The sequence below is a fragment of the Musca autumnalis genome, unplaced genomic scaffold, assembly GCF_047663935.1.
Source record: "Musca autumnalis isolate F117 unplaced genomic scaffold, ASM4766393v1 scaffold_63, whole genome shotgun sequence".
NCBI classification, from domain to species: Eukaryota; Metazoa; Arthropoda; class Insecta; order Diptera; family Muscidae; genus Musca; species Musca autumnalis.
In genome coordinates, this window is record NW_027412233.1 from 154,049 (window position 1) to 163,676 (window position 9,628).

Genomic DNA, 9,628 nt, shown 5'->3' on the forward strand with positions numbered 1-9,628 from the left:
AACGTAGTGTAATAGTTGGATGCGTGGGACCCTAATTTTTCAATGTATCTCTAAAGGCCTAACAGCTCAACTCGAAAGAGAATTAATTAAAAAAATACAATTTCCGGTAGTTGACTTGGTCAACCAATGCAACGCTTAGCGCGTGCAGACCAAATTAACTAGAATTTCTTTTTGGTAACAACAACTCATTAAAAGCTGAGTGGCATGATTTCAAGGAAAATCAGAGTGTTAAATAAGCAAATATTTGTATTCCAATTTATGATTGTAAAATAACTTTAAGACTCACTCTTTTACCAACCGTCAATCAATAAAGTCGTTTTAAATAAACAAATAGTTTTTTTATCCGCAAAAGGGAGCAGTGGAACTTTCGATAAGTTTCACAAAGAAGTTCAATTTTGATAATTGAACTTCGGTAAAAAAAAGGGTCCGCTGTCCTTTTCGATAAAGTACCGCGTGAAAGATCTAGTAGATCTTAATTTTTTAAGACCTTAACTCCCAAAGGTCTAACTTATATAACCGGATTTAACAAACCCACTGGGTTTTAAATGACAATTCCATTGTTTATATTTCAAATAAATCCACATTGACAAGGTTAACCTGCAAAAAGCTAAATATAAACAAGATATTGCGGACAGACTTATAGCGTTCCGAATAACTTAAAGTTTAAAGTGTTCATTAAAATTCATGGAAGAAATTGGTTTATTTTGCGTTTACAAATCCATCCAATATTGAAATAAGACATGTTATAACTAGGCGTTTACACTAGTAAGTTTGTCTTCAAATCCAACTCTGATTTACTAACATATACATAAACGCAGGGCAATGGCCCATAGAATAGCAAACGACCTAGTAACCCGGCAAAAAACTATAATATAAATAGGCTTAAAATCAGCTATTAAAATATCTGTTCCAGAACCTGCAAATTTTCTAAAAAAATTTACTACGATAACACCAGCCGTTAAAATCTAAAATGTCAAACCCTTTGTAACAAAATTATATATATATATATATAATTGTTCCACAAACATCCCAGATGGGACAAGAGAGACTATATGAATCGGCGTGCACTCATTGATATGAGAGAAGTCTCCCTTGTCCCCCTTGTAACAAAATTATTTTTGTTAAAATATGTCGGTGTCACCCTCTATTTATGCTTATCAAGTGTAAATGATGACATTTTTTCTGGCAAAGAAAAAAATTTTAGAACCACATTTGAATTGCCCTGTGTTTACACATGACAGAACACTTGATTACATGTATTGATTGTCAAAAACCCAAAACTTGCCTGTGTGGCGTAGGCGTCCAGACAACTGCAGAAACAGTTGTAAAATTTGGAATGAAAATCGTCGATTTCTTTTTGCTTTCCGTTCACATATTTTGCGTTTGTTCATGTTTTTAACAAAAGTGTCAAAAATTATGTCCAGGGGCTCAATTCTGTTTCTATGAAAATGTGAAATAAAAACTTTTATAAAGGAAAAAACTGTCAAATGCAAAAAAATATAAAGGAAATATTTTTCATTTCAAATTTCCATAGAACAAGTATCCAGGCCCTGATTCTGACAAAATTTTGGAAATCGGGAAATCAAGTGGTGGCATCGAGATATTTGAATATATTACTTCAATAAAATGGCTGACTTGACTTGATAAATGCAGTATGTTTTTTATAGACATCATCGCTACTTCATAAATGCGGTATGTTTTTTATAGACCTTATAGTTGTTATTATTTACATAAAGTAAGTCCCAATTTACATTAGGCGAGTTTACTTGCGGCAAGTCTCTGTTTGTAGGAGAGATACCTAAGGGGAATGACTTAATATAAATCGGGACTAAAGCAATGATAACTTCAGTGTTGCCACACATATTTACTTCGTCTTTTTATAATGTTGTCAATATTTGCAATATAATATTGCATTTATGAAGTCATCCTATTCTTTATGTTGTTGGGAACGGAACAACAAATGTCACGGTGCGCCTTAACTAAATTTAAATGAAATGTGCTTACACCTAGGAAGTTTAAAATTATTGGTTTGTGTAAGTTTTTTTTCTTAGGTTCTACCATTTTCTCGGTGCGGATAGATCTTTCCAGTTCCTTTTCCCAAAAGGAACTAGTTCCTTTATATAGTTCCATAGTTCCGAGAACGATATACATAGTTCATTGAATATTTCTCTTTCGTCGTTCTTTTTATATCCTTCGGTCCAAATAGTTCCTCAGAATTAAGATATTTATTTATTTCGAAATAAAAACAGAAATGACATGAACATTTTTAGGCAAACAGAAAAGTAAGAAAGTAAGAAGTGTATTTTTTATTTATTACTTCCAGTTTTTATTTCTACAGGTTGCAATTAAATTGGATAAAAAGCAAATGTCGAGGAAAGGAGGAAACTGCAGCCAAAGTATATTTTGTCGTAATTGGAAGATGCGCGAGAAGTCCAACATTTCGAACTTATGAGCTACTTTCCGATCCTTCCTTCCTCGTGGCCAGAGTTTTTGGGGAAGTTCGTTATCTTTTTCCAGAAACTAAAGCGTTTTTATTAATCAACGAAGGTCGATTTTATTATCGTACAAGATCTGTCATTGGAATCTTTATGTTCCCGCACTGAGTTCCAGTTTCAAGATCTTGCATCGTTCTAACATTTTTCGTTAACAACGATGAGTTCATATTTTTAAGATTTCAAAGCAAAAAGTTGTGGGTCCCGTAAGAATTATTATACTTTTTAGTTGCATTGCTCACCGAAATATTGATTGTTATTTAGCAGGATGTATATTTAAAACCCGTCTAAAAGCATTAATTGGTAGAAGAATCAGGATTTCTAACGACAAAGACAGGAACTGTTTATGATGTTATCGAAGGAAAGCCAACTGTGCCTGGAAGGAACCTAAATTACTTAAAATTTCTAGTCCTTTAAAACATGAATCAATTTTTGAAGGGTCAGATACGTTGAATTGGAATGATATCAATCGTATGTCCAAAATTGCGCTTTCTGTATAAAGGAACCTACATTCATATTCTTCAAACCTGGATATCATTTCACGTTGTAAGCCTGAAAGCAATTCTTTTACACTGTTAATTGTGGACGACATACTGGCAATTGTTTGTTCCAATATTTTGGAGACGACCAAAACCTTGGAGAGAGTTACACTTTTGTCTGCCGAAACCTCCATAGTCATTTGATAAAATGGCTTCAAGATAGGAATAATCTCTCCAATTATGTTCCACTCGTCAAATGTTAAGGCCAATTCTGGCTTTCTCACGGACAATGTTGTTATGACAGCTTCTTTAAGCTTATGAATTCGATGCAACATTTCGTAAGTCGAGTTCCACCTAGTCCCAACGTCCTGCTTTAGCTTTAATATAGGCAGGTTCATCTGTTTTTGCGTATCCGACAATTTTTTCCATGCATTGGTACTTTTGTGAAAATAAGTAACTATATTGCGCACTTTTACCAATATATCTAGTATACTAGGTAATGCATTTCTTACTACTAGATTTAATGAATGCGCGAAGCATCCAACCCAACGACAACTTAATAAACCCACAGCTGCTATGACATTCGAGGCATTGTCAGTTACGATGGCTACGACTTTATTTGAAATTCCAAAATCATCGGTTCTCAGCAGTATACCTTTCAGATAATTCAATGCATGATAGCAAATTTGATTTTAGTTCGTCCCCATCCACATAATGCGCAGTTAAAGCCAAATATGCACAGTTTGCCTTGGAGGTCCATCCGTACGTTGTTAGGCATATCGCAGACGGAGCCTGAACTTGGCTCTTGACAACTTCTAGTATCGCAATATTTTTTAACAATCGAGAATTTCAAAAAGTGAAAAATCCCTGATGATGACTTTCGAGGAATGTCGAAATATTGGAACAATAAAAAAGTAAATAAAAAACAAAACCAAAAATGTTTTTTTTTAATTATTCTGACCTAAAGCCAAACAAAAAAGCATAAGTATAAACAGTCCAAAGGTCAACTATAAAAATAAACAATAAATACACGGAAGGCACGCCGCAGAAATTTAACAAATCAATATGCATCTATATAAGAACATCAAACGTAAATATAACGATAATATACAAAGGATCCTTAAACAATATTCGAAACGTACCAGGCAATCACCACGTTTAAGATCAACGACAACGTTCCTCATAAAATGCAAGGAAACAGGTACAATCCCAAATTTCATCACTAACACAACTAAAAACATACACAACATATTTGAGACTAACAACTCAATACCCATGAATGTTAGGAAAACATTAGACACTTACACATACAATTTTCATATGAAAATACTCAAATTGCTGATTCAAGAAAAACACAAGCAATTAAACCTTACAAAAGAGGCAATTAACAAAACCAAAACTCAACTCAATGATCTTCTGCAAAGAGAAGACCTGACAGCTTTTCTTGAGACTGAAAACACTATACTCCAAAAATTAATCTCAAAACAAAAATCAATACACATCAATAAGCTAAATGCACTAAAAAGACAACAACACCGTTAACTCAATGTACAACATAACAAAGAGTAGTTTATCAATTTAACAAATACTGAGATACCCATGAACATAGAGTGGTTACTCTCACTTGGACCAAAGTTCTCATTACCAACAACAAGGACAACCTTTCCCCTGTTCAATGCCGTAGCAGAGGGAGAAGACTGCATTCAGACCTTAGAGAATAGGGAATCACAAGAGAACTCACGTGTAAATTTAATAACTCTCATTAATGACCACATGAGAAACAATAAATTAGGAAAAAGAGATCGGTACATTCTAGACACAGTTGGTCAAACAAACAAATTTCTGAAAGAAAATTCACATATGTTGGTACTCAACGCTGATAAAGGAGGCAAGACGGTGGCCATGGCAAAAACTGATTATGAATCAAAAATGCACAAAATTCTTAGTGATATGTGTACATACAGAAGGTTAAGGAAGGATCCAACATCAGGATTGCAGGAAAAATGCAATACATTAATAACAAAATTATTTGAATTGAAAACAATAACTGAACAAGAGAAAAACAAATTATTAAATAGGACCTCAGTTCCACCAAAAATATATGGACTTCCCAAGATCCATAAAACTGGCATTCCTATTCGCCCAATATGTTCATTTGTGAACTCTCCTACTTATGAACTATCCAAATATATGGCAACAATATTAAATGTGCTAACTATGAATTCAAAATATAACATTAAAAATGCTGTACATTTTAAAACCAAAATCAATAGGCAACACATAGACAATGACGAAATCTTAATATCTTTTGATGTGTTGTCTCTATTTCCTAGTGTGCCAGTAAATCTGACAATAAACGCGATAAGAGAAAAATGGGACATCTTAAGAGAACATACACAGATTCCCCAAAACCTTTTTATATATATGCTGACCTTATGTATTCTTCTACGAAGAAAAGATTTTTGAACAACAGAAAGGAATGCCGATGGGTTCACCCATCTCACCTATAATTTCGGACATAATCATGGAAAAACTGTTGGATGAAACCATGGAAAAATTGCCGATAAAACCAAGACACTTAACAAAATATGTCGACGATATTTTTTGTATAATAAAAAAGACCAAGTTGACATAACTCTAAAGTTCTTGAATATATTCAATAAACAAATACAGTTCACCATGGAGCGGGAAACAGACAATTGTTTACCTTACCTTGACTGTATTATACATAGACAAGGGAACATGCTATTTCTTGATTGGTACCAGAAACCAACAGCTTCGGGCAGATTAATAAATTATTATTCAAAACATCCCCGAAGTATCAAAATTAACACCGCATCAAATTTCATAAAAAGGGTATTAAATATTAGTGACAAACTATATCATACAAACAACAAAAAGAAAATAAGACAGATTCTCAAACTTAATGATTTCCCTAACAGAACGATCAACGAATTGATCAAACATGCATTCACTCCGAGTATTATCAACAAAGACCAAAACGTCGAAAAGATATACAAACGTTTTACATACATCCCAGGATTCTCAGAAAGGTTTTCACATGTACAATAATGAGAAATACCGATTGGCCCCCAAAAGCAACAATACGAACAACGTATTCTTCAGTCGGACAAAGACAAAAGTACCAGTTGAAGAAAAATCGAATGTGGTATATAAAATTAAATGTAACGGTTACTCGTCCAAAATATGCCCTAAGGTATATGTTGGCACAACTAAGACGAAATTAAAAACTAGGATAAGTGGTCATAAGTCTGACCACAAAGCGAAGAACAAACCCCTGGAGCAGAAAACTGCTCTTGCAGCACATTGTGCAACTACGGGGCATACTCCTAATTTCAAGGACGTGGAAATTTTAACTCAAAGAAGGAAATTATAAACGCAGATATATGCTGGAAATGCTCCATATAATTAATGTGCCAGTGGAGAAGCGAATCAATTATAAAATGGACACAGAACACTGTGCACAGATTTACCGAAACATCGTAGAGAAATATAAGAAAAAACTTTAGTTAGTTGGAAAACACTCAAGCCAGAAAGAAGATGTGTCGAATAGTTCGTTGTTTTGCAAATCAAAATTAAATGTAATTATCGCTCAATATTTATATTCATGTTCATATATTTACAAGAAAATTGTTATTTGTTTTTTCTGTCAAAAAGTGAAAAATCCCTGATGATGACTTTCGAGGAAAGTCGAAATATTGGAACAATAAAAAAGTAAATAAAAAACAAAACCAAAAATGTTTTTTTAATTATTCTGACCTAAAGCCAAACAAAAAATTTATTATTTTTGATTCTTCGACCTTTTTTGTTTTCAAATTTGGGAATAAGTTATTCAAGCTCGAGGTCGTAATAGTATTACGACCTCGAGCTTGAATAACTTATTCCCAAATTTGCCAAACAAAAAAGCATAAGTTTAAAGTATTTTCCAATAAATAATTTTTCCCTGTTCCCGTGCATATAGAAATCAACAACTTTTGTCACCTATAAATTCGAAAATGTATTGGTTTTGAGACCTGGAACTCAAACATGATCTCGAAAATCCATTTTTTGCATAGTGTTTAGTTCGGCAACAACAAATTCTCCAGTTCGATTGGATAAAATGTTGAGGTGAGGGAGGGCGATCCATAGGTTATGTTTCTCAGTTACCGTATATGACGAGCAGTGGAGGAAGAAAAGAAAAAGAACCAGTATTAATTCGTAATATAAATATGATTGCTGTTTATTGGTATATTTCTTTTCTTACTACAACAAAGATTACCTTTTGTAATCTGGAGTTGGCGCAGAGGCCTTGGTGCTTTCGCTTCTAGAGATAAAACAAAAGTGAACGCAGAGGTTCACGTGGATTGCAGAGGATCTTAGGGATCGCAGAGGATCGTGTTGTTTATTACTAATACAACTACAATTATTCCAGTGAGAGAACAGTCTCTCCTATGTATCCAAATGAGCATACCAACAACAACCAGCGCCCGTTGGTATCTACACTCTCCGGTCTCCGCAGAGGGAACTTGTATACCCGAGTTGTCAATCAGCAACCGTGATCGACTTGGCTCAGGAAGTTGAAGGCCAACGTATTTAACTTATACATTGCCGCCCACATTGATACACATAAGCGTGTATCAACAATAAAAGCTGGAAATAATTGCAAAAGGAATTAACGTAACTTCAGATTTCACGGTGAGCTATAATTCAATTTATAGATTTTCATGAGAGTTTGCGAGCAATTCAATATACATTTAGGATGTAGTACAAGCGATTTGTTTCAATAATATGTTAGCATTACCCATTGGTCGATTTCAATTTAAAATACGAGGTTATAAACACGTGGAGCAGGAGCCGAACCGGTAAGGAGGTACCCGAAAATAGATTTTTGGGCAAGCAGCGAATTCAAAACTATCTTTTGTGGTTCAGCTTTAAGAAGTTTTGAGTAAGGTCAGCGCCAATTAGCAAATCTATTGGGCTGTCATCGAAAGAATCTACCAATTCGAGATCAGGAATCCGAGTCTTCAATTCCGACATAAGTGGAAGTGAGAGTAATTTCCGTTTGACATTAGGTAGGTCTAATGCCGAAGTTTCAACAATTTTGTTTTACTGGAACAAGATCCAGCAGGGCATGTAGAAAACCCAATAGTTTTCTTAAGTTTCTTTGACACAATTGAAACTTTGGACGAAGCTATCTAAGGAAGAGTTTGGTGTTGTTCGAATACCGATCCAACAAGCGCGGTTCTCGACTTTTGACATCACTAAAAGCCAGAGAGGAGGATGGACGCGACAAAGAAGGACTAAATACTCGACTTTTGACCTTCGTAAAAGCCGGAGATGGTGATTTCAACAGAGTTGGAGCAAATTCTCGACTTTTGACATATATTAAAGCCGGAGGGGTATTCAAAGATGGCGAAGCAAGAACTTTACTATTGCGCAAAGTATTCGTGTCTGGATGATTGCATTGGCGATTGTTAGAAGAGCGGGTCGACATAGTACACTTAGACTCTCGACTTTTGACATTTGTAAAAGCCGGAGAAGTACATGGCAAAGTAGAACTGTCTGGGTGTCTGGGCTGCTACAAAACATAACTGGGATCTACTCTTTTGACATCTGTAAAATACGTAGACAGCTTTGATGTGGCCGGAGCAATACCTCTTCTAACTTGTGGTCGATGGAGAAGCTATGATGCCGCTGTTTACACCAGTTGCAACTATGTTTGATCTGGCAAGATTTAACTACATGGCCACGAGATAAGCAATTAAGGCAGAACTTATACTTTTTAACAATCGAGAATTTGTCCTCAAACGAAAGTTCTTTGAACCGGGGGCAGTGGCGCAGAACATGACTCTGGTTAGGACAAATTGGGCAACAATATTTCAGGTTCAATGGAAGTTTTGATTTGGAAAACATTTTATTGGAAGAAGAAACATTAAACAACAACGAGTTAGTCGAGCGACTAGATTTAGTAATATTTTTGATGACACCAATTTTGTGGACTGATTTCCATACATGCTTTGGATACACATCAGTGTTTGTATCCTCTCTGTGAGGATAGCATCTAAATCTTTCCAAGAAGGCAAAGACGATTTGTTTTTGATACTTTGCTCCCACAGCCTCAATGTCAATTTAGGCAAACGCTGCAAACAAATACAAACTATTATTTTGTCCCAATGATAACTCCTCTCCTCCTAAATTGGAGCCGTCCTCGGATCCAGAGGTTTTAGTTACAACCACCTGTAAGGATTTTTGAAAGACAGCTCGTTTGCGATTTTTAATAATTTGTTTTATGACAATAAATATTAAAAACACAGCAAAGAGGGAAATAAATATGTTTTTATGGTGAAGGTAAGGCAAATTCAAAATTTCGGTTGACGACAGCTGATCGAGGTATTCCCGATATTAACGATATCGAACCATTCCTGTTTTTGTAAATGGTACCGTTGATTTTAGCTTCATCCTCAAACAGTATTAGATACGTCCCATTCACCATCAAGCCATTTCTCCTTTTTCTTCTATTACAGCAGTTTGGTCATTGTTGTAAAGCACAAGACGAGGATGTTGAAGGTTGACAGAATATGGGCGTGGTTGCGCTACACTTTTTAACGGCCATTGCAAACGGCAACAGTTGAATCCTCAAGGTGAACGATTTTATTG